Genomic DNA, 27,192 nt, shown 5'->3' with positions numbered 1-27,192 from the left:
GCAGATTTAGGAACCCAAAGTTTCTTGGGTCCTTGTGAGCCTTTCACACAACTAGGAAATGTAATATCAAGATCAACCATATATGTTCGTTTTATAAGAGTGGTTTCATCTTTGCGTTTGACTGTGAAAACATTGATTTTGTTGTCTTTTGAGTTAGTTCATATGGAATCAAAGGTTTTATTCTTGTTATGGATTTGATTTTTGACGGGCTTCTTTTCAGCTTCTTTGGAATTCGCATTAGAGCTTTCTCTTGCCTTTGATGTCATTATTTGCTGACCTCGTGGATTTAGAGAAACATGGCTTTGGTTTCTCCATTGGTTGCTTTGCGAAGAAGGGTTGTGGAGTCCCTTTTTGCTGAGAGTCTGTCACACCCTCAAACCAAGGATGACGGAAACGTCCGGGGGTGGAGGACTTCATGTATAGTATCACAACAACGAGTATAATAGTGTTCAAAGTAAATACAACCATCATAAATATAATTGAAAAAGTTACACCATAGTATATGTTTACATGTTTCAAAATCAATTACATTATGATGACAAAATGAACTGTTTGACGACTTAACGTCCCATCCTCAAAGTGCTGATGTTTTCCTGTTTCACTGATTTCCTGAGAATACAAGTAGTTTTGAAAAAGTGTCAACAATTAAGTTGGTGAGTTCATAAGAGTTTTGTTTGAGAAAGAAACCGTTTTCCTTGTAAAAGCGACAGAGTATGTTTCCAGAAAAATCCAATATTTTCCTTATTAAGTGTGAAATGAATGCTCCTATGTTATGCGATAATGTACCCTAGAAGGACCCATAGATTCCTTCTATAGTCGCCCAACGTATATAAGTTATATAAAATTTAAGTTAAATAAACCGTTGAATATAATGGGTCTGCCCTACGTCCACAACCAAACAAGGAACAAGAGATAAGGCGGGCCTACCAATTCTAAGTCGATTGTGACTAGATTGTTATATAACTCTAGCATATACACTTAGCAATTATAGCTGAAGTCTAACAATTCTAGACGAAATGTAGTTTTAATAGAAATATGTTTCCAAAGAAAATCCAATATTTTCCTTATAAAAGTGATGTGTTGTCATAAATCCCAAGACCGAAAGTGTACAGTACTGTCCATACTTATTGATATAAAAAGTGATTTTAAATCGACATAAAACCCTTTTTGATTTGAGAAAAATCCCCGTAAACTTTATGTGTTGTTAACTCCTTATGTGAGTCGCTATAACCATACTATGACTAATGAACCTGCCACGACGTTTCTCAGGCGTCGAAAAAGATAATGACACTTGTCACCTCAGACCTGTCGGCCTAGCTTTTGCATGCAGCTCAGGTGTGGTTTTTCAAACCAATATAGATCTATACACAACTATCACGTTCTCCCTACAAGAGACTCTGGTTATAACTACCAGGAATTTTAACCTGTACTCTAGGAGTACTAAGAGGAATGTCTCACAATTTACGTTAACAAGTTTACGTGTGGTGTGTGTGAGTGTAAAACCTTTTTCTGTGGGAATAAAACCTTCCGAACTATGTTTGTTGTGTTAATGGAATCATAAACTATACCTATTATAGTTTATCATGTAATATATGAAAAACCCATTTGTTTTGAGAGTAAAACCTTTTTCATGTAGTAAAAATCCATAAACTATGTTTATTGTAGTTTATTATATGTGTTCGAAATGAATGAAGAAACCTTATCATGAATGACTAAATTTCAGTTTATGATGGTAAACTAACAAGAAAATACATTCAATATTTAGAACTTATGGTTATACACTTTGCTCAACATACTACAAAGTGTTGTGAAAGTTGTAAGCTGTTAACTAGTTTTTAACCTTTCTACACTGTTTTAGAAAAATCATAGAAAAATCATACGAAGTCGAAATCCAAATCCGTAAATTCTAAGAGTTCCCAAAGTGTGTCGAGTTTATTCATAATTTTTATTATGAGTTTTAGAAGTCTTTAACTTGTGTTAAAATGTTCATATTCACAGACTGGTCCGAATTCATTTCTGAAATGATAGGCAGTTTTGTAAAAATCACCATAAATCGTAGAAAAATCGTATGGAGATGTGCAAGTAGTCATTTTAAAGGTATGAACCTGAACTATTGGCATAATAAACATTTTTGAAATATATTTAGCTTAAGATATTCAAAACAGTCCGTGAATAAGGCTCAACTTTTCTGATGAAGGCTGTTGTTTGAGTTTAGTTGTGTTCTTGGTGTTTTAACTTGTATTCCCCCCCTAAAACTTGAAGAAAACATGAAAATGTAGGGGTATGAACTCACCTCGAGTGATTTCAGTAGATGGATGATGGAGAAAAGAAGTGTTCAACTCAAGAACACTTGGGAGATGCTTGAAGATTTGAAGATCTAACAACAAATATGACGATATTTGTGTAAGCAATCTATGATTTGGATGAAGGATAGTAGAATATCTAAGTGTAGGAGGAAGATACTTACCAAATGTAGAAGAAAAGCTTGGAGAATAGCCTTGAATCTCGAAATTTAGAGAGAGAAAGTGAGAGAGAATGAAGTTTGTTCTTTGGTGGAAAATGAGAGAAATGTGAGGAGAGAGGGGGTTTTCCAGCCTTGGATCAAGGATGTGGCTGGAAAATGATGGAAAAAGTACAATGAATGGGCTAGGTATGGTGGAAGGACAGGGGATGGTCATTGAGTGGGCATTGGTGGTTGCTTGTGTCATACACTAAAGTAAAGTCAACATTCCACCAATAATATCCCACCCACTCTTTTTGGATAAGGATTATACCCCAAATACGTGATTAATTATGAAGTATGGGGTTCTATATGTTAAAATATGATTTTGGGTGAAAATCCCGCGTTAAAATCACGAAAAACGGGCTCAAAACGCTAAAAATATTGAAAATCGGGCAAAAATTGCCAATTTCCGAAATTCTGGGCCGGAGGTTCGGTCTTGGAGCTTAGATCCGAAGGTAAGGTTCGGTTGTGTGCTGGAACCGAGAGTAGAGGGAACCGAAAGTGGAGTAGGAGTCGAAAGTCAAGATCTCGGACCGAAGGTTAAGATCTCGGACCGAAGGTCAAATTCTCGGACCGAAGGTAGTCCTCTCGGAGGTTTCGGTTCAGGAGGTGGTTTCGATTCTCAGGAGGTTTCGGTTCCTTAAGGGAGGTTCGACTCCTTAAGAGGGTTCGGCTCCTTAAGGCTGTTTTTCGCGTAGACTTCCGTTTTCGAGCGGTTTTCGACTAAATTGAGGGTCGGGATGCCCCGAGTGATTATAAGAAGTTGAGAGAAATTTCGAGAGAGATTTGGAAGAGATTTGACATACTTGGATAGATTTGGGAGATATTTCACATACTTGGAGAGATTTCTCGCACAGAGAGAGATTTGGGAGAGATTTCACATTCTTGGAGAGATTTCTCATACAGAGAGAGATTTGGGAGAGGTTTCACATTCTTGGAGAGATTTCTCATACAGAGAGAGATTTGGGAGAGATTTCACACACTTGGAGAGATTTCTCATTCAGAGAGAGATTTGGGAGAGATTTCACATACTTGGAGAGATTTCTCGTACAGAGAGAGATTTGGGAGATATTTCACATTATTGGAGAGATTTCTCATACAGAGAGAGATTTGGGAGATGTTTCATATTCTTGGAGAGATTTCTCATACAGAGAGAGATTTGGGGGAGTTTTCACACACTTGGAGAGATTTCTCATTCAGAGAGAGATTTGGGAAAGATTTCACATACTTGGAGAGATTTCTCGTATATAGAGAGATTTGGGAGAGATTTCACACACTTGGAGAGATTTCTCATTCAGAGAGAGATTTGGGAGAGATTTCACATTCTTGGAGAGATTTGGGAGAGATTTCACACACTTGGAGAGATTTCTCCTATTTAGAGAGTTTTGGGAGAGTTAGAGTGAAAGAGATTGGGAGAGACTTCTTTTGTGACCTTTTTGAGTGGTTGGCTTCGCAACGCAAGGTTCTTACACTCTGTTAAGCCTTGTTATGAATGTTATACGCTCTCGAGGGGTATGGAATAATGTTTTATCGAGTAGATTCATCACTTACCCTGATTAGGGTTTAGAATTTCCGAACACGTGAAAACTCTAAGTGATACTTTATATTAAGATTGCGAGTAGTACAATAAAAATCATAAAGGAAACCCTAATATACAAGGGTTAGACGAGTTGACCGGTTTGACTTGTTGACTATAGTTGACTTTGACTTGGCCAAAATTGACGGTTGTCACATCATCCCCCCGTTAGAAAGAATTTCGTCCCGAAACTAGTGTTTCGACTGGGACTTCAAGAATTTGGAGGAAAGATGGGGGAACTTTTCGTAGTACAAGAAATTGATTATGGTGGGGAACAACCCGCCTGATGTTAAATGACGACCTTGGAATTTCTTATTGTAACTTGAGCTGAGTCAAATTAAAAGGAGTTATTGTTTTGGAATGATAGTGTATTCTACGTGTGCCTTTATGCTCTCCGCTTTATACTCGGTATTACCACTATGAATATTTTATAATGTAATTTGTGAGTACTAGTATTACGAATGTTTCAACAAATTGTGACGAAATTTGCATTATAAGTCCTACCAGTTCTTTTATAACCACTTGGTGTAAACTAGTCGTATATCATTAAGATTGCAAGGGTATTTGGATGGTAGAACGTTCACTCGCACTCCTGGGTAGCCTTGTCCCGCAGTTCATGGTAGGACTCGTACATGGTCCATCCATCATTTACTTGCGCATATAGGTCATATGTAATTAAGGTTGGTAAGACAGTTGGATGGGTGATTCTGCCCCAAGTCCACAACTAGACAAGGAACAGGGAAATAGGGCGGAAACACACATCCAATGTCCGTAGAATCTTAATTATATATCATCCTCGCGTGTACACTTAGTAGTGATAGACTAACCGTATTCGTCCCAAGCTTCTGCGCTTGAACCTTATCTGTTGTATGTGTGACATTCCCGAAGGGTCTTCTGGAAATACTTGTGGAAGGGTTTCGGAAGGTATAATACTCTTATGGTGAGTATTTTGGGGTTTCACAGCGAGAGATGACCCGGAGGTCCGTGTCGGATCTGTGTTTATGAGAGACGAAGGTTCTGATATTCAGTGGGTTAGGCGAAGGGTCCTTTCGTAGCCATTTAATCGGGAAGGTGAGGACTATACCAATCGAAATCGAATGATGACAATAGTATCTTTTTAGGTAAAACATGTGTTAAGCTGTATTCTCAAGAGGTGTTCGTTAGAGTGATAGAGTATCTTGTGTTTCTTTTCAGTGTGTTCCGTTTTGTTCGATGTTATTATTACCGCAGATGATTCATACTACAGCAGCTAGCACTGGTAGTGAGTGGGTTCCGATAGCTAGTAATGATACTTTATATCATGATCCCCGACAGGTCACTTCTATGATTGAGCGGTATATGCAAGTCGCTTGAAATTTGGTATTGGTGAAATCGTCGAGTGAGTGGCTCTACCCTAATCCCACTGCTAGACATGGAACAGGAGTCAAGACGGAATTATTCGCTTTAAGTCTTTAGTATTTTGATTATAATTAACCCCGATGTATGCACAAAGTCATCACAACTTACAGGTAATGATCCTAAGTTCCTATATGAGTGTTTTTGATTTGATTTGAACGAGAGAGTATTTTAACTACTTTTTTTAGCAAGCATACCAAATTCATTACAAACATATGGTACTCAAACGTTTTTGTCGTTGGAAACATTACAAAAGTCCTAATAGGGTTTCCTTGTTGCTGCTGCGGGTTTGTTCATCACACTCCTCCTGTTCCCCCGTCATTCTTCTTAGTTGGACATTCTCTCTTGAAGTGTCCCGTTTCACCGCATAGGTAGCATACTGGACTTACGCTGGCATTGGGGATTGAAGCGATGCGTTGGGTCTGGGTCCTGCAGGAGTGGGAAGTATGTCCATTCTTGTCGCAATTTTTACAGTGCGGTACCCGACAAACCCCATTGTGATGGTAGCTACACTTGTTACACTTTGGGAGTGTTCCCATATATTGTCTGACCGGTGCCTGGGTGACAGACCTGGTGGCTAGTGTCGAGGCATGTGTCGTGACTGGTGTTGTAATGGCAGGTGCAGCCACGGATTGCTGTCTTCCAGCGAATTTTTGAGGTAGGTTACACTTCTTTTCGTCCCAAAACTTTTGTTTCTTGTTCGTAGGTTTGTGGCCTGAGGCGCCTTCGTTGGTAGACACCCGCCGGTGTTCCTGATTGTTACAACGATTTGTATTGTCGGTACCGCTTCCATCTCTGCTGGCGTTGTTAGCATTGAGTTGCGCCACGACGGCTGTCACGGCTGCCGTGACTGCAGCTTGAAAAGTAGCAGGATCTATCTGCAGGATTGCTGCCTTGCTTGTCGGCTGGTTACCTTCTTGTGAAGACATAATCCTGTTGGATGAGGAGAAACGATGTCGTGAGTGGGGATGATTATCTCTAGTTATATCCTTACCATTTATATACACATATATAAATTTTACACTTTACCGAACTATTCTCGGTGTTTCTGCTAACGTTCCTGAGACGGAGTTATGGTAGTGGGTAGAAGTAGGTTTCGTGCGGGCGTTAAGCTTTCCTCATCTTAGGATCATGTTTGTCCAAACACACCTAGCTGAGGAGTTTTGATAGGACCCGGTGCATTAGTGCTGGTATGATCGCACCCTCATAGGTCTAGGAAAAGGGCACCTTTTAACTATGAGGCTTAAAAAGGTGAGATGATAGTGAGTCTTGAATAAGGGCTTGTACGTCGGGAGTTATTTATCTTAGTTCTGAGTGTATCGTGTTCCGGTTGTTTATGGTGTTCTGAAAATAGTTCATAACGAGAGTCTATATATGATAAACTTATGAATTTTAGCATATTTAGTTTTTAGAGGAAGGTTTTGAGCCTGATGTAGGTCCCCACCACATCATTGCAAGAAAAGTTTGGACCGCAAATAAATCTCTCGACTAGTGTAATCACTAACTCGCGGGGTCGGGCCTACACATGGAGGGGAGTAACACCAACGCATACTCATAGACCTAATTTACAAGGTCTTGTGAGTAAAATGAACTCTGCTTACGATAATACATCACCAAATGGCGAATTGATGTTGCTGATGGCGACTCAATCCCTCGATCAATGCTGCCCAACGGGGCACATGTTTAATGGAGTCGAGACGGTTCGCGAGAGCCCAGGCTATGTGAGGAGAGTTGTCAACCTCTGGCTCCACCTCCGACTCTTTTCCTCATCACCACTAACTCTCCGGGTTCGGAAAGTAGGGGTCTCCTGGTATGTAAGATCTTGTCGTGATGTCCGTGCGAGAATAGGGGTGGAAGAGATAGTTAATAGACGTCCAATCCTATAACTACTTATAGGGTTGTTCCTTATTAGTCACGTCCATAATCACATAGTGTATACCAGTTATACATAATCTGAGATAGAATAGACCTTCGAATAAATGACTCTACTCTAAGTCCACAACCAAAGAAGGAACAGGAAGTAGAGCAATAGTCATAGATTCTGAGTCTATAATATCTTTAATTATGTATAACCTTAGCGTATGCACTCAGTCATTATAGACCTACTAATAGGGGTCTTTAGTTTTCACATAAGTTGGTTATAGTATCACCAAATACTCCTATAGTATTTTAATGTTTGTCTTATGTTTTTCAATGTTTCTTTGTAGATAGAGTTGGTAAGTTTTTAGACTTGTTGTAACAACACAACCATTCCCGGGCACATGCTAATCACTTCTGGGATAGACATAGTTGATCAGGCTATGTTATTCCCAGACCTGACTATACATCCCCAAGCCTACTTGTGCCATTCAACAATCATTACTTTTGTTTTGTTCTAGTATGATGCTGACCTTAGAATGTATGCATGTATGTATACTTTTAACACGAAACTATTTATTTCTAAAAGTATAGTCTTTTTGAAAATGTTTAATCAGAGACTTTAGTCCCTATGCATATATAGTTTGTATATCTTATGTGGTTCGATATACTTAGTTCACTATAAACAATGCTCTGATACCAATCTGTCACACCCCCAAACCAAGGATGGCGGAAACGTCCGGGGGTGGAGGACTTCATGTATAATATCACAACAACGAGTATAATAGTGCTCAAAGTAAATACAATCATCATAAATATAATTGAAAAAGTTACACCATAGTATATGTTTACATGTTTCAAAATCAATTACATTATGATGACAAAATGAACTGTTTGACGACTTAACGTCCCATCCTCAAAGTGCCGATGTTTTCCTGTTTCACTGATTTCCTGAGAATACAAGTAGTTTTGAAAAAGTGTCAACAATTAAGTTGGTGAGTTCATAAGAGTTTTTTTTGAGAAAGAAACCGTTTTCCTTGTAAAAGCGACAGAGTATGTTTCCATAAAAATCCAATATTTTCCTTATAAAAGTGATGTGTTGTCTTAAATCCCAAGACCGAAAGTGTACAGTACTATCCATACTTATTGATATAAAAAGTGATTTTAAATCGACATAAAACCCTTTTTGATTTGAGAAAAATCCCCGTAAACTTTATGTGTTGTTAACTCCCTATGTGAGTCGCTATAACCATACTATGACTAATGAACCTGCCACGACGTTTCTCAGGCGTCGAAAAAGATAATGACACTTGTCACCTCAGACCTGCCGGCCTAGCTGTTGCATGCAGCTCAGGTGTGGTTTGTCAAACCAATATAGATCTATACACAACTATCACATTCTCCCTACAAGAGACTCTGGTTATAACTACCAGGAATTTTAACATGTACTCTAGGAGTACTAAGAGGAATGTCTCACAATTTACATTAACAAGTTTACGTGTGGTGTGTGTGAGTGTAAAACCTTTTTCTGTGGGAATAAAACCTTCCGAACTATGTTTGTTGTGTTAATGGAATCATAAACTATACCTATTATAGTTTATCATGTAATATATGAAAAACCCATTTGTTTTGAGAGTAAAACCTTTTTCATGTAGTAAAAATCCATAAACTATGTTTATTGTAGTTTATTATATGTGTTCGAAATGAATGAAGAAACCTTATCATGAATGACTAAATTTCAGTTTATGATGGTAAACTAACAAGAAAATACATTCAATATTTAGAACTTATGGTTATACACTTTGCTCAACATACTACAAAGTGTTATGAAAGTTGTAAGTTGTTAACTAGTTTTTAACCTTTCTACACTGTTTTAGACAAATCATAGAAAAATCATACGAAGTCGAAAACCAAATCCGTAAATTCTGAGAGTTCCCAAAATGTGTCTAGTTTATTCATAATTTTTATTATGAGTTTTAGAAGTCTTTAACTTGTGTAAAAATGTTCATATTCACAGACTGGTCCGAATTCGTTTCTGAAATGATAGGCAGTTTTGTAAAAATCACCATAAATCGTAGAAACATCGTATGGAGATGTGCAAGTAGTCATTTTAAAGGTATGAACCTGAAATATTTGCATAATAAACAGTTTTGAAATATATTTAGTTTAAGACATTCAAAACAGTCCGTGAATAAGGCTCAACTTTTCTGATGAAGGCTGTTGTTTGAGTTTAGTTGTGTTCTTGGTGTTTTAACTTGTATTCCCCCCCCCCCCCCCTAAAACTTGAAAGAAAACATGAAAATGTAGGGGTATGAACTCACCTTGAGTGATTTCAGTAGATGGATGATGGAGAAAATAAGTGTTCAACTCAAGAACACTTGGGAGATGCTTGAAGATTTGAAGATCTAACTACAAATATGACGATATTTGTGTAAGCAATCTATGATTTGGATGAAGGATAGTAGAATGTCTAAGTGTAGGAGGAAGATACTTACCAAATGTAGAAGAAAAGCTTGGAGAATAGCCTTGAATCTCGAAATTTAGAGAGAGAAAGTGAGAGAGAATGAAGTTTGTTCTTTGGTGGAAAATGAGAGAAATGTGAGGAGAGAGGGGGGTTTTCCAGCCTTGGATCAAGGATGTGGCTGGAAAATGATGGAAAAAGTACAATGAAAGGGCTAGGTATGGTGGAAGGATAAGGGCTGGTCATTGAGTGGGCATAGGTGGTTGCTTGTGTCATACACTAAAGTAAAGTCAACACTCCACCTATAATATCCCAACCACTCTTCTTGGATAAGGATTATACCCCAAATACGTGATTAATTATGAAGTATGGGGTTCTATATGTTAAAATATGATTTTGGGTGAAAATCCCACGTTAAAATCACGAAAAACGGGCTCAAAACGCTAAAAATATTGAAAACCGGGCAAAAATTGCCAATTTCCGAAATTCTGGGCCGGAGGTTCGGTCTTGGAGCTTAGAACCGAAGGTAAGGTTCGGTTGTGTGCTGGAACCGAGAGTAGAGGGAACCGAAAGTGGAGTAGGAGCCGAAAGTCAAGTTCTCGGACCGAAGGTTAAGATCTCGGACCGAAGGTCAAATTCTCGGACCGAAGGTAGTCCTCTCGGAGGTTTCGGTTCAGGAGGTGGTTTCGGTTCTTAGGAGGTTTCGGTTCCATGAGGGAGGTTCGGCTCCTTAAGAGGGTTCGGCTCCTTAAGGCTGTTTTTCGCGTAAACTTCCGTTTTTGAGCGGTTTTCGACTAAATCGACGGTCGGGATGCCCCGAGTGATTATAAGAAGTTTAGAGAGATTTCGAGAGAGATTTGGGAGAGATTTGACATACTTGGAGAGATTTGACATACTTGGAGAGATTTGGGAGAGATTTCACATACTTGGAGAGATTTCTCGTACAGAGAGAGATTTGGGAGAGATTTCACATTCCTGGAGAGATTTCTCATACAGAGAGAGATTTGGGAGAGGTTTCACATTCTTGGAGAGATTTCTCATACAGAGAGAGATTTGGGAGAGATTTCACACACTTGGAGAGATTTCTCATTCAGAGAGAGATTTGGGAGAGATTTCACATTCTTGGAGAGATTTGGGAGAGATTTAACATGCTTGGAGAGATTTGACATACTTGGAGAGATTTGGGAGAGATTTCACATACTTGGAGAGATTTCTCGTACAGAGAGAGATTTGGGAGAGATTTCACATTCTTGGAGAGATTTCTCATACAGAGAGAGATTTGGGAGAGGTTTCACATTCTTGGAGAGATTTCTCATACAGAGAGAGATTTGGGAGAGATTTCACACACTTGGAGAGATTTCTCATTTAGAGAGAGATTTGGGAGATATTTCACATTCTTGGAGAGATTTGGAAGAGATTTGACATACTTGGGGAGATATGACATACTTGGAGAGATTTCTCGTACATAGAGAGATTTGGGAGAGATTTCACACACTTGGAGAGATTTCTCATTCAGAGAGAGATTTGGGAGAGATTTCACATTCTTGGAGAGATTTGGGAGAGATTTCACACACTTGGAGAGATTTCTCCTATTTAGAGAGTTTTGGGAGAGTTAGAGTGAAAGAGATTGGGAGAGACTTCTTTTGTGACCTTTTTGAGTGTTTGGCTTAGCAACGCAAGGTTCTTACACTCTGTTAAGCCTTGTTATGAATGTTATACGCTCTCGAGGGGTATGGAATAATGTTTTATCGAGTAGATTCATCACTTACCCTGATTAGGGTTTAGAATTTCCGAACACGTGAAAGCTCTAAGTGATACTTTATATTAAGATTGCGAGTAGTACAATAAGAATCATAATGGAAACCCTAATATACAAGGGTTAGATGAGTTGACCGGTTTGACTTGTTGACTATAGTTGACTTTGACTTGGCCAAAATTGACGGTTGTCACAGAGTCCCTTGGACTATGAGAACAACAGTGCGCACAATGATTGGAGCTTACTTGCGAATGTGCTTTCGCTTTAGAAGACTTCCTTCTTTCGTGGAAAACATAATCCGAATTTTGGGATTTCCAAAATTGTTTTCTTTCACTGAGATTTCTTCTATATCTGTCATTTCTTTGTCGTTTTTGATCAGCAAGTTGCTTTGACGACTTATGATATTTACCAAAGGATTCGCTTTTCTCATTGCAGGTTTGCTTTTCTTTATAGAGTTGGGTTCGCTGCGAACCTCCTTGGTACCACTAGGACTACCTTTTTCAAACGCTGAGCGATTATTTAAAGGTTCAGCCACATATCTTTCTTTGACTTTCTAGGAATTTCTTTCAGATAAACCAACAGTTTCGTTAGCATTATCTATGGGAGCTGACCAGAAGAATTCATCACATCCGTCCTTGTTGTCTTCGTCAACAATGGTTTTCAACTCGACGGTTTGAGTTTTTGTTACCCCATTGACTTTAAAAACTTGATTTGGCGTTATTTGAATCTTTGGGAAAACAGTTGCTTTTTCTTTCAAAATTTCAAGTTTGTTTTGAACAACTCTTGCGAATTCAACAGAATTTTCAAAAATAAGAGTTTTCGCAGGTTTAGATTCACTTTTAACAAACTCTGAACAGTCAACCTCATCCTCTACAGAAATTACACTCATATCACTATCCTCATCAAATTGAAAAGTACTATTAACATTTATTTTGCTTTCTGAACTTAATTTGGCATTCAATCAATTAAATTTATGCACAATATCATATTTGACCTGCTTTTTGTCATTCTCCTCCAAAATTTGTTTCAACATGTTTTTGTGGTCTTTGGACTTAATGTAATTTTTAATATGTTCAAGACCGAATTTGTATGCATCAGAAGTTTCTTCAGACGAAACAATAGATTCACATTTGTAACAATCTACGTCTATTTCATCTTCCTTTAATTCGTGAAATGGCAAGATCATTTTATGGATTTTCTTACCGATTTCACAATCAAGGTGCAGTTGAGTGATATTAAAATAAAGCCTTTTTGCAATTAAACAAAAAAAATTTCGTTGTTTCAAAAGCATTAAATTATCTCTCTGTAAATAAATAGATTCATCCCTAGACTTAGATAAATCGGACTCAACCTTCTGGATCCACATACGTCTCTCCTCACTTTTGGATGTTGCCCTGCTCAATTGATCAGTTAGGTTAGAGTTTGATAGCCGAGTTTGCTTTAAACTATTGCTTATACTTGAAAAGATGAATTTTAGATCATTAAATTTTGTTTCGTATCTAGATGTAGGAATATTAAGTGATTCAAGAATGGAATTTACCTTATTGATCAGCTGTTCGCATTCGTTGATCTGTTCTGGAACACTCTTTGTCGCGAAACAGCTATCTTCGCTTCTTCCACTCTCACCTGCATTTTCCTGCATCCGCGATCCACCTTCAGACACCATCAAGCACCTTCATGAGAAATTTGAATAATGTTGTTTCGCAGTGAATGCTCTTCCATGTGTGGGCTTGCATACTTCTTCATCTTCTGAGTCTGTTGACCAGACTTCTACTCCTCCGAACTCTCCTTGAGCCATGTTTTCCTGTACAACCAAAGCGGGCATAGAATTATCGTTAGATTTCTTCTTCTTAATCTCTTCCAACTTTCGTTTGTGATAGGCCTCCTCATCCTCCTCTTCATTCTTCTTATTCTTCCTCCGCAACATGCACTCCTTAGCAAGATGGTTTTTACCATGACAATAATTGCAATATTATCCGGAGTCTCCAACTAACTTTTTTTCCTTCTTCTCTTCCTCTTTCTGAGAACCACTTTTGTTTTCTTCTTTCACTTTCTCTGAGCTGTAACTTCCCTGCCAGTTTCTGTTTTTTGCTTGAGGGAAACTTCTTCCTACCAAATCGCTTAGGGTTGGACACCATTAAAGAAAAGTCTTCGTTTGAGAGCTCGTACTCAGAATTATCTGAATGAGATCCGTCATCAGCAACAGTCTTGCCTTTTGCAACTAAGGCTAGAGACCCCATCCCAGACATCACCTTTGCTTCTTTCATTATCTCACTCTCTCGCGCCTTCAGAATTCCCACAAGTTTCGCAAGATTATAGTTCTTGAACTGTTCGTGTGCCTTAACAGTTGACACTACAACATGCCACTCTGATCGAAGTCCGTTCATGGACGTGACCTTTTGCTCAATCAGTTCACGTCCAATCCCGTGCTTCATCATCTTGCTAAGAATATGATTGTATCGATTGAAAGTAGCACTAAAAGTTTCTTCAGGCTTTTGGAGGAATTCGCCAAACTCAGATAACAAGAGAGTTTGAGTTGAGTGTTCTAGATCCGCGTCTGTAGAATAGAGTTCTCTCAACCTATCCTATATATCATTCGCTGTGTCATACGAACTTACAAGACGAAAAGTATCTGCTTGCAATGTGAATCTGATGATCCTCATTCCTTTAATGTTGCTCATGAGTTTGTCTTTTTCATCTTGAGGCACTACCATCACATCAAGAAGCAACTGGTTGTATTCTCTCTGGGTTTTGATGGTTCTTTTGGTCGCTGTGTGAACAAACGGACCTAGTGTTATTGCTTTATAGATCAGATAACCATTGTCTTCTGAACCCAAAACATAATCTTCAAAGTGCATCGCCCAAACTTCATATTCTTGAGGAAAGAGAATTGGAATCATGGTGGTTGATCCGATGCTGCTTGAGATATTCAAGGAGTTGATATTTGAGTCTTCGTTCTGCATGGTGAATGATCTTTTAATACTTGCAACTAATCAGACTGTAAACACTTATTGCGTTAATATTGAGATCACAGAGTAACGTCAATAAATCAGTGAGGGCTCTTAACAGATCGAATATTTGCAGAAACCCTAATAATTTCTTCAAACAGAAGAGATGCGTATTAAGAACACAGTCTCCTGCTCTGATACCACTTGTTGAGCATCAGCGCTACCGGTTGATCTAAAACCAATTGGTGTTAGAAAGGGTGCAACCTTACCAATATAGCACATTCAGCCCTCCAGGACCAGACATTCTATTGCGGCACTCCAGGCCATCGTTCGAGGGCTTGATCGATGCCATTTCTGACCCCCAACAATCCCCCCCCCCCTCAGAAATTGCTCCCTGAGAGAATAGAATCATCGCCATTGGCTCTGATACCACTTGTTGAGCATCAGTGCAACCGGTTGATCTAAAACCAATTGGTTTTAGATCAACCGGTAGGGCTGATGCTCAACAAGTGGTATCAGAGCCAGTGGCGAGGGTTCTATTCTCTCAGGGAGCAATTTCTGAGGAGGGGATTGTTGGGGGTCAGAAATGGCATCGAGTAAGTCCTCGCATGATGGCCTGGAGTGCCACAATAGAATGCTTGATCCTGGAGGGCTGAATGTGCTATATGGGTAAGGTTGCGCCCTTTCTAACACCAATTGGTTTTAGATCAATCGGTAGCGCTGATGCTCAACATTCTGGAAGAAGTTTCATGACGAGTTGGGTACCCGTCTGCACTTTAGCATCGCTTTTCCCCCACAGACGGATGGTCAGAGCGAGCAGACCATCCAGAATTTGGAGGATATGTTGCGGGCATGTGTTTTAGACTTTGTTGGTAGCTGGGATACCTACCTTCCCTTGGCATAGTTTTCCTACAATAATAGCTACCACGCGATCATCGACCGTCCTCCCTTCGAAATGTTGTACGGGAGGAAGTGCAGGACCCCGATTTGTTGGGGTGAGGTTGGGCTGAGTGTCATTGGGAGTACTGAAGTGGTACTCAAGACAACGGAGAGGATCTAGCAGGTCCGGAGCAGGATTCAGACTGCTTAGAGTCGGCAGAAAAGTTATGTCGACAAGCGCCGTTCGGACCTGGAGTTCCAGGTCGGGGATATGGTTCTCCTGAAGGTGTCACCTTGGAAAGGTGTCATCCGATTCAGGAAGTGGGGCAAGTTAGGCCCCAGGTACATCGGTCCTTTCAGGGTTGCTTGCCAGGTGGTCAAGGTGGCATATAGGCTGGATCTGCCAGCCTAGCTTAGTCAGATTCACTGTACCTTTCATGTCTCCCAGCTGTGGAAGTGCCTGGTAGACGACTCTACAGTGGTGCCTCTAGAGGATATTCAGGTGGCTGACAGCCTGAACTACATTGAGCGACCAGTAGCTATCCTAGATAGGAAGTTGAAGGATCTGAGGAACAAGAGGGTCGAGCTCGTTAAGGTGCAATGGCAACACCGCAAGGGCTAAGAATGGATTTGGGAGCCGGAGGACGAGATGAGGGAGCACTACCCCAAGCTTTTTCCAGATGCAGCAGCTGACTTCGAGGACGAAGTCTAAAATAAGTGGGGGAGATTTGTAACGCCCGGTTCCCGGTACGTATTTTTTATTATAAGTTTTTGCATGTTTACACAGGGACTCGACGAGTTGGAGGCCCAACTCGTCGAGTAGATGCGGAGGATAGGATGCAGGTGGAAGAGTCTACTCGCCGATTCGGAAGCCCCGACTTGACGAGTAGACCTGTCTGGATGAAACCCTAAAATTTAGGGTTTGCACCCTATTTAAACACATTAACCAGCCTCCCATGTAGCCCCCATCGTGTCCCTTAGTGTAGAAAACACTAACTCGTGACCCTTGAGCTTTTACAAGTGTGTGAGTCATTTTTTAGAGTATTTGTGTGATCTTGAAGCTAGAGGAGGAAGAAGAAGGAGCTAGAAGGTTCAAGGAAGCAGTAGATCTAGGGTGCAAGCTCCATTTCCAATCCCTTTAAGGTATAAAGTTGCTTCCTTGACTTCTCTATTGCTAGATCTCTCTATATATCAGTTTAGGGCCATCTTTTAGCAACTTTGTGCACCTTTTTGAGTATGGAGTGTAATCTGAAGTTGGAACTTCAGATCCAGATCCCTTTCAGCCACTTTAGCCATAAAGTTTATGAAATTATCATGATTTAGCCATTCCCTTTGGCCTAGACTTCATTTTAGACTTGGAAATAGTGTTCTTAGCTCATAACACCTTGCATACACCTACAGTTTGTAACTTTACGTACAATATCAACCCTAGGAGGTCGGATCTATGTTCTGGATGCATTAAGCCCGACTAAAATCGACTTGGTAGACTTGGACTTTGGGGGACTCGGCGAGTCGGGTTATGGTTCCCCAACCTTTTATGTTCTGATCGATCTGGTTGAGTCTATAAGAGGACTCAACAAGATGGATGTGAATATGGACTTGAAGATCAAAAGAACTCGACGAGTTCGAGGATGAACTTAGCGAGTTCAAGGCAATGTACCAACTTATAAGAAGACGAACTCGATGAGTTCAACGAAGAACTCGGCGAGTCAAGGACTAAACACTTCAACTTGTATGAAGAAGGACTCGACGAGTTCAAGGACGAGCTCGGCATATCAAGAGCAAAAAGGTCTCGATTCTGTATGAAGGAGAACTCGAAGAGTTCTTGAATGACTCGACGAGTAGGATTGAAGTACCAGGATTTTGGTGGATTATGGAACTCGACGAGTTGGTGGACCAACTCGGCAATTTGAGTCAACCAAAAGTTGACTTTGACCAGGGTGTTGACCTTGACTTTGACTGTGACCTGAGTTGACCATTGAAAGGGTTATGAGTATGAAATGGTAATTAAGGAAGGTTGTTATGTGTTGGAGTTTGAGAGGATTCGGTTCCAGCGCCGAGGGCAGTTCAGTTACTGCACGACTTTGAGGTGAGTTACCTTCCAGTAGAAGTGGGTCTAAGGCCACAATGTCGGCCCACTAGTAGGAGATGTTTGTTAGATGATTGTCTTTGTGATAATTATCTGGTATGTTATGTTATGTATTGGTATGCTATGATGATATGTGATAATGGTAGAAAGGGTAGGATAGAGCCTAATACCGGTCGATAGGGCCGAATGGGTATGTCAGCACCCGAATAAGCTAGGCAGTATATGATTTATATGTTATGCACTAGAATGCTATGTGGTAGAGGTAGGGGTGAAATAGTCCCTGGTACCGGTCGACAGGACCGAAGGGGTAGGCCAGCACCCTGATATGCTAGGCTAGGTACCGGTCGACAAGACCGAAGGGGTAGGCCAGCACCCTGATATGCTAGGCAAGTTACCGGTTGAAAGAGACCGAAGGGGTAGTCAGTACCCATATATGTTAGACAATATGTGTTATGTATGGTATGTGGTATGATGGGGGAACTCACTAAGCTTTTTGCTTACAGTTTACAGTTTTGTTTTCAGGTACCTCTTCATCGAAGAGGAAAGAGCTGGCACGGTAGTAGCGCATCACACACACACAAAGGATTTCCGCAGTATGAGATTCATGGGATTATACTATGACATTATTACTATTTTATGATATGGTTTGAGACATGTGACTATGATTTTATGAAATGATACGATTCGATGATGTTTTTCAGTAAGCAATTTTATAAGCTACTTAATTAAAAATGAAATTTTTAGTCATGATTTTTGGCATGTTACAACAGTCTCATCAAGTATTTTCTTTTATCTTCCTGCTCATTTCGGTTTTTACTAAAATCTATTTTCTAAACTTGAATTGTTCTATTCTTATTTCTCGATAGCTCTTGCTCAATACATATGTTTATTAATAACTCTAGTTTGTGTTTTCAGAAACCACGCCGCAGCCTCTCAAAAGCACATCGAGTTTTCTCCTTCTCTTTCCACGTAGTTCACTCATAGTGCATCACCGTGTTGTAACAATATTTAAAATTGTGTCATGAGTTCTAATTAGTTTTTTGAATATCTCAACTGCATTGCAAACCTAAAGTACATTGCCCTCTTTTTCTTAAAGTATTTTTGGAAACTTACCTCTACCATTCTCTTTGGTATTGTGTTGCAAAACATTCCTCTTGTTCCATCAGAATTCATCATATTATCTTCACTTTAACATATTTAAAAATATTCCTCTAAACCCTATTAAGCGCGATAAACTCTCCAATTAAACAAATTTTGAACGAGTTTTCTCATATACTACCCGTAGATATCATAATTACACGACATATAATAAATTTTGGTGATGAAAAGTTATTTCACTCACTCAATGCACCAGACACGTTGTGTGAAATTTACTTACATGTCACATATTAACGTCGTTTTGATATAACATTATACATCGGACGGGTCTGAGCCAACTCTATTTGTGTAGTGTTATACCAAAGTACATTGTTACTTTTAACTCTGCTATTACGATTGTACTCTTTACAAAGTAATCTCGTTATTAAAAAAATTAGATATCTATAACATATTCTCACTAATACTAGTTTTAAAGATATCGAAATTTATTCACATATTTACATAAATGATTAAAACACACTTATAGTCAAATTAATCTCTCTTTATCACAAACATTTAATGTTCACATAGTTCTAGGTAACGTCTCTTTGATGCTAAAAGTTTATTTGGAATGATAATAGTTCATGGATACTCAAGCTATTATTTTAATTAACAGTTCTCGAAAATGGATTTACAGCTACTCCAGCTACCATTGCAATCATCACAAGATACTCATTATGTGACATCAATTCTCTCATTACTCAGTATCACAATAAACTCGTTATGTGATATATTTTATTTAATAGCTCTAAACAATTACACAATATCTTAACTCGCTATTCTCAATACATACAAGAGTTATACTCAATTCTTTACATTATGTAGCTATAATATAGTAAAATTACACTTGTTCAAAAAATTTGCCACAAAATACTCGTTTTGTGGTTTACTATACTTACTCTCTCTAGTCGCCGAGTATTATTATGAAAGGCGCGTATTCTGACTCACTGTACTTTTATTATAGTAATAATAAAAACACTCACTCTTATTACTCAACTCTCACATTTACAATACCATTTAAATGAAATTAAGGTATAAACACCATCCCTAGGGGTTGGATCTGTAGTTTGGGGCTTTAAATTTGACTGGAAAGGGGATGAATATGTTGAGACAGGGGAAATTCGACGAGTTTCCTTGGCAACTAGACGAGTTGGGTCGGGTTTTCCCGCTTTCTGGATACTGAGCAAACTCGGCGAGCCAATGAGATAACTCGACGAGTTGGCTAGGGTTTTTCTCGGTTTCTGAACACTGAAGGAACTCGACGAGTTGCTAGATGCACTCGACGAGTTGGGTCAACATGGACTGTTGACCTTGACTGTTGACTTTGACTTTGACCAGGAGTTGACTAGGGTTGACCATTTAGTATTTTAGGCCTTTTTGGTATTGGGCCTTCTCGGATTAGGTCTATTGATGTAGTTATGGAAAGTATAGTTTTGGGCTTTTGTTTTGGGCTTGGGCCTCAATTTTGGATCATACTGGGCCAGGGGTAGAATGGTCATTTTACCCCATGTATGGATTAAGGATTAGAGTATGGAACCTAATTGCTAATTGGGTATATTGATTGGTATTGGCAGCTCGGGAAGCCGACGGGGCAGCAACTAAGGATGTCATTCGGGAAGCTTCTGCATTCGATGTGAGTCTCCTCAACATACCAATGGGTCGAAGGCACCAAGGCCGGCCCATTTTATGTTATGTGGTACACTAGTTGATGTAGTGATATGTGGTATGCTAGTTGGTTATATGCTAGACGGTATGCTAGTGTTTATGTGATACTTGCAGGAAATACCATGGGGGGAGCCCATGGTGCTTGGATGTAAGACTATGTGGGGGACCCCATGGCTTTTCAGGTAAAGACCATGGCCTAGCCCATTGTGCTTGGATGTAAGACCATGTGGGGGATCTCATGGCTTTTCAGGTAAAGACCATGGGGAGAGCCCATGACGCTTGGATGTAAGACCATATGGGGGAGCCCATGGCTTTTCACGTAAAGAGCATGGGGGGAGCCCATGACACTTGGATGTCAGACCATGTGGGGGAGCTCATGGCTTTCCAGCTAAAGACCATGGGGGGAGCCCATGACACTTAGGTGTAAGACCAAGTGGGGGAGCCCATGACATCCTGGAGTAAGACCTTAGGAGGAACCCACAACATCCCTATATGTTTATATGCATGGCTTATGTGATTGATATTGTTTATGTAGCTGTTATAGCTAATATGGGTTATGTAGTGATGTGGATTGTGTGGGGTATGCTCTGGGGAACTCACTAATCTTCATGCTTAAAATTTTGTTTATGGTTTCAGGTATCATCGGGTTGGAAAGGAAGGGCCCGACTTGATCTCAGCGCACACACCCGTGTTTCCGCATTATGTGATTTTGGGATGTAACTCTGATAAATGTTTTAATTAAGCATTGTTTTTGAAATGCTCGGATTTAAAAGATTACTGTGCTTTTACTATTATAAAAACGAAATTTTTACCCCTGATTTTTGGGTCGTCAGAAGTTGGTTTCAGACCCTTGGTTTGAGGGATTCAGACATACTTTCGGGTGTGTCTGAACTCAAACCGAGGAGCTGTAAAATTTTAAAATGAAAAATGTTTTCAAGGAAAGAGTTTTCTAAGACAAGAAAGGGTATGGTTCATGCAATCGGCCGAGCTCAAGTAAGTTTTTCCCAGAATACCCATATATGTATCTGTTATGACTTTATTTATGAATTTGTGAATCGCATGCTAGTTAGGCCTACGAGAGATGCCTTTATATGTTGCATGAGCTGGTAGAATTGCATTCTAGTGCTGATTAGTCAGCGATAGATTTGCCATATATGTGATGCTTGTAGCCTTGGGGATACTGGATGCCATGATAGATTGAGGTTGATTATTGGTATTGGTAACTGCTAAGTGTATGCTTTGAAAATTGTATAGGGTTAGGATCTAATATCCTTAGAATAAATGATTTGGCCTTATTTCCTGTTCCTTGTATGGTTGTGGTCCTAGGGTAGAGTCTATTATTCGATAGTATATTAGATCCTGTTCCGTGTATATTTTTCATGCATAAGGCAGCCGACAGTGAGGATGGATGGATGTGGATAGCATGAGTTGTGGTATGTGGGCTGAATGTTCTATGATAGTTCTTTGGATCGGAGTGCTATTACACGAATGATGCTTGCTTTGTGCTTTGTGGAACTCTTGAATGATGGGAGTCAGCTACTAAGTGAATATGACGATATTCAGGAGGTGGATGGCTGGCATCATGTGGAGTTCTTCAGCAGGTGATAGCAAGGCGAGGTTAGGAACCTAGGAAAGCATAGGATATGCTCCAGTGAGTTAGTGGGGCGGTTCGGTGAGGTTGGGAACCTAGGGGGAGCCTAAGAGTTTCTTCGGTGGGTATCGTGCTGCTTTTTAGCGGATATTTGATGCATCAGTAGAGTAGGTGACTTAGAGGATTCAGGAGGATTGCTGAGGAAAGTATGGATATGTGTGGAAGGTAGTATTGGGCCCGTACTACTAAAAGCACAGGATCCATACTCGAATCGGTGAGAGTTTGGGAGAATGTAAGAAGCCTATGGGAAGGAGAATTCTTGGTTATTCTTGGACCGTGGGAATAGATGTTGTTCAGAATGAGGATGAGCACGTAAGGGGAAGGACCAAGGTTTGGTCCCGACTCCGGTGGTGAGCCAGTTAGTGGAAGGATTGCTAGGATTTTGGTTTCGCCTTGGATCTCTTGTATCAGGCAGCAAGGATTGATTGAACGATCTATTTCACTTTTGGGATTGGAGACTATGTCTTGGGGGTAGTTAGTAGCCAGGTTTAGAGCAGAGGTTGCTCAACTATTGCAGTTCAGCCGTTGACGATTGAGCTAGTGAGTAGGTCAGGTTGCGAGACCCTAAATGATATGGGTCCCAGAGCCGAGGGTGGAAGATCGATTTTGAGTACCTCGATAAGAGAGGTTCAGGTCATGTGAATTTAGTGGAGGATCTCGGGAAGTGACCCAAGAGTTCGGATCAGCTTTTGAGAGTCTAGCAAGGTCGAATTCAATGTAGCACTTGCGGGAAACTGCACGATGGAGTTTTCGTTCCAAGGGTTTGGGTGAGTGTACCTCTGGGTTTGTTTCCCTACTCGTGTTTGGTTTATACCTTCAAACATTGTCATATGACATTTGCATACCGTGAGTTACGGGGTGGCTAGTGAAAGGTCGTTTCCCTCTTTGCTGGTTTGGAGCATTCAATGTTATCCGGGTCTATGGTCGAGATTGGTTCAAGGACGTGATGCGGAAGGTCTACGGTCAGGATTAGTGACTCAGCCATTGTGCTTGGGTCGACTTTTGGAAGCACCAGGGGAAGTGGTCTACTGTGGAGGCTTTGGTCTGGGCGTCGGTTATTTGGACTTCAAGATATAAGTGTGGCATCATTTCAAGGCGTCTGAGATTATTAGTTTCGCTAGGATTCGGGAAGTGTTCATCTGATCTTTAGGAGATGTGTGGTCTTTGGGATTTAGGCCAGTAATAGAACACTAGCACGGGTAAGCAGCAGGTTGTCAGCAGTTGGTTATTTAAGAGTAAGAAGGATTGGGAATCCTTCAAATCTCATGTATTGCGAAGACTTAGTCGAATATAAGTGGGGGAGAATCGCACAGGTATTCAGGACAGGAGCGGGTATGAGACCGGGACGAGTTTCTCATCCCCATCGAGGAAAATGGCGGCCCAAGTTTCTATTTGGTTTGAGGGTTGGATGAGTTTAGAGTTTGGTAAAACTTCCCAGCGTGTGAATCGTGTCTTCTTGGTGCTTGACAGCAGAATTTATGGGAAGCAGATTGGGGTTCCAGTCATGAATTGAGTTCAGTATGGGTGTTCGGTCGAGTGTGTGCGTTTCGAATTGATAAAATAGGGTAACACATTGGGCTGCGGTTGTGCTAGGGCGAAAGTGTTCTAACACTACGGGGGAGCCGTAGCATTCACTAATGGTTGGTTAAGGTGAAAGTGTTGTATGACTACGGGGGAGCCGTAGCATTCACTATTAGTCAGTTGGGATGAAAGTGTTGTAAGACTACGGGGGAGCTGTAGCATTCACTAGTAGTCAGTTGGGGTGAAAGTGTTGTAAGACTACGGGGGATCCGTAGCATTCACTGGTAGTCAGATAGTGTGGAAAGTGTTGTAAGACTGCGGGGGGGCGTATCATTCACTAGTAGTCAGATAGTGTGGAAAGTGTTGTAAGACTGCGGGGGAGCCGTAACATTCACTAGCAGTCGGATAGTAGGGGAAGTGATGCAAGACTACGGGGGAGCCGCAACATTCACTTAGCCAGATAGTATGGGAAGTGATGTGAGATTGCGGGGGAGCCGTAGCATTCACTAGCATTCGGAAAGTGTGGAAAGTGTTGTAAGACTACGAGGGAGTCGCAACATTCACTAACAGCTGGATAGGGTAGGAAGTGTCGTCAGATTAAGAGATAGTCGTAGCATTCACGGATTCTTTCAGATGAATTAGTTGAGGGTAGGCCAGTTCGCAAGGTTGTGGGGAGGCCACAAGGTAGTTAGAATCAGGACTGGAGGTGATTGTCCGATCAGTGATCTGTGGGCGAGCCTGGATGGTTATGGGAATTTAGGATGGAACTGGTAGAGACTGTTGAGTCAAGGGTTTGGATCTTGAGTTGCAGGATCATGTGGATAAGTAGTACGTGACATAATAGGGCTACAGCTGGGTAGTCCTGATATTTGATCTCTTGGGAACCTGGTGGATGGACCAAGTGCGAGACTGGTAGTCTCGAGGATCAGCTAAGGGAATTTATCTATCGGTCAAGTACGGGAATTCGGGAGTTATGGTGCATTATGCAAATGTACATTCATGGATCTCGAGGTAGGAGCGGAATATGGATTCGGTTTTGGGAAGGATACCGACTCGGATTTCACGCGTATTCAGTATAGGATTTCGTTTCAGCGAGATGAGATTTGGGGTATCTATATGCCAATGGAGACAATTGCGAGGTCCCAGGTTAATGGGTGGACTTAGTTGATAGCAGCCCGAGTTATTGTGATGTATCTTGGGTTAGTCTTATCTGTGAAAGAGCCACATCGTATTTGAAGTGAGGAAAAGATGGGTCGATGGATACCAGGCGCGATGTAAGACTACAGTGGTTCCGGTAGCAGTCACTTTTCGTATTAGATTCTGTGGCGACAAGATTTCGGGCTATTATGATTACATGTGTCCAGAAAGACTGATGAAGCCATGAATGGCGGTATATCTAGGATAGTTATTTCTAGACGAGGTCTCTTTCGGAGCTCGCGTGGGGCGAGTATGAGGTTGCTAGTCGGCTCAGCAAACGGACAGGGATCCGGTATTCCGAATATGGGCATTCGGCATCCGGTTATGGTAAGTGGATTCATTCAGTTAGTAACACCGAGATAATCAGGATCGGAGAGAGTCTGGTGTGGTTGGGTCATGTTGCCTTTTTAAAGGCCATTGAATGATCGAGGTGACGACGGTGTTTCTCGGGATGTCAAGGGTCAGTATTCGTTAGGTTCAAAATGGGTTGCCGACTAATGGTAAGAGTTGGATACTCAAGTTTTATCAAGGTTGAAGTACTCTCAGGACTTCGATTTGAGGGGTGATACCCGGTTCGGGAAGCAGGGCTGAAGGCCAGGTATTGTGATTCGGTCAGAATTTGGCCCGGTTGGGCAAGGCGATGCATCGTGTAGGATTGTTGCGGAAGCTCAGATTGAATTCATCGTGCATATTATGTATAATCCACGGAAGTGTTTGGATGACGACTCTACTGTACTTCCTTATAGTTGATATTCAGGCAAAGGTGCGTCTGAATCAAGGGAGGAATTTAGTACTAGTTATCGAACAAAAAATACAGGCCATGAGAAAGTAAGGTAGCAAGATTAGTGAAGGTGCAATGGGAATCAGCAGTCGGGTCATAGTAGGTAATGGAAGTCGCGGGCGTGGCTCATAACCAGCGGTCGGAGGAAGAGATGAGGGAGCATTAACTAGATCATGTGCATCAACAGACTTCGAGTACGAAGTCTAGTTCAAGTGGGAGAGATTTGTAACGCTTGGTTTATGTGTTATTCAGTTTTCAGCATTTTTAGACTTTTGGAATGGAACTCGATGAGTTGGGGAGTTCCAACTCGTCGAGTAAAGATCATTTTGGAGGCGAAATGAAGGGTCTACTCGACGAGTTGGAAGGCCCCAACTCGACGAGTAGACACTGGAAAGGAAAACCATAATTTTCAGGGTTTGTACCCTATTTAAAGGCCTTAAGCCTCACTTGTAGCCTCCCTTATCACCCCCTTTGTCCAGAGAAACCCTAAATCGTGTCTCATCTCCCATTTGGAGTATGTGAGGGCTTAAGGAGTGCCTTTTTGGTGTTTATGTGAAGAAAATTGAAGTGGTCGGTGCATGGCAGAAGGGAGAGGCTGTAGATCTGGTGTTTACTCTACTGTGGCAACCATTTTAAGGTATAAAGTCAAAACCTTGACCTTTCATTTCTTACATCTTCTTCCATGTAAATTTATGGCCATTATTATCCTAGTTTGGGACCATTCTTGGTTTTGAGCATGATATGAAGATATGACTTTAGATCTGGACATCTCAGGGCCTTTGGGGACTTAAAGTTGCCAACTTCACCAAGTCTTGGGCATCCTTCATGCTCTAAGTCCATTGATAAGTTTTGATTAAGTGTTTTTAGCCTTTGTTGCCTTGCATGAATGTAAAGTTAGCAACTTTACGTGGTATCTTAACCCTACGAGGCTGGATCTGTAGTTTGGGGCTTTAGATTCGACTGGAAAGGGGCTGAATATATTGAGACAGGGGAAACTCGACGAGTTGCCCTGGAAAGTCGACGAGTTGGGTCGGGTTTTCCCGCTTTCTGGATAATGAGCAAACTCGGCGAGTTGGCTAGGGTTTTTCCCGGTTTCTGAACCCTGAAGGAACTCGACGAGTTGCTAGATGCACTCGACGAGTTGGGTCAACATGGACTGTTGACCTTGACTGTTGACTTTGACTTTGACCATGAGTTGACTAGGGTTGACCATTCAGTATTTTAGGCCTTTTTGGTATTGGGCCTTCTCGTATTAGGTCCATTGATGGAGTTATGGACAGTATAGTATTGGGATTTTGTTTTGGTCTTGGGCCTCAGTTTTGGATCATACTGGGCCAGGGGTAGAATGATCATTTTACCCCATGTATGGAATAAGGATTAGAGTATGGAACCTAATTGCTAATTGGGTATATTGGTTGGTATTGGCAGCTCGGGAAGTCGGCGGGGCAGCAGCTAAGGATGTCATTTGGGAAGCTTCTGCATTCGAGGTGAGTCTCCTCACCATACTAATGGGTCGAAGGCACCAAGGCCGACCCACTTTATGTTATGTTGTACACTAGTTGATGTAGTGATATGTGGTATGCTAGTTGGTTATATGCTAGGCGGTATGCTAGTATTTATGTGATACTTGCAAGAAAACCATGGGGAGCCCTTGGCGCTTGGATGTAAGACCATGTGGGGGAGCCCATGGCTTTTCAGGTAAAGACCATGGGGGACCCCATGGAGCTTGGATTTAAGACCATGTGGGGTAGCCCATGGCTTTTCAGGTAAAGACAT

Source organism: Lactuca virosa, chromosome 4 (assembly GCF_052849685.1).
Source record: "Lactuca virosa cultivar CGN04683 chromosome 4, Lactuca_virosa_CGN04683_v6, whole genome shotgun sequence".
Lineage (NCBI taxonomy): Eukaryota > Viridiplantae > Streptophyta > Magnoliopsida > Asterales > Asteraceae > Lactuca > Lactuca virosa.
Note: the sequence above shows the minus strand (reverse complement) of the source record.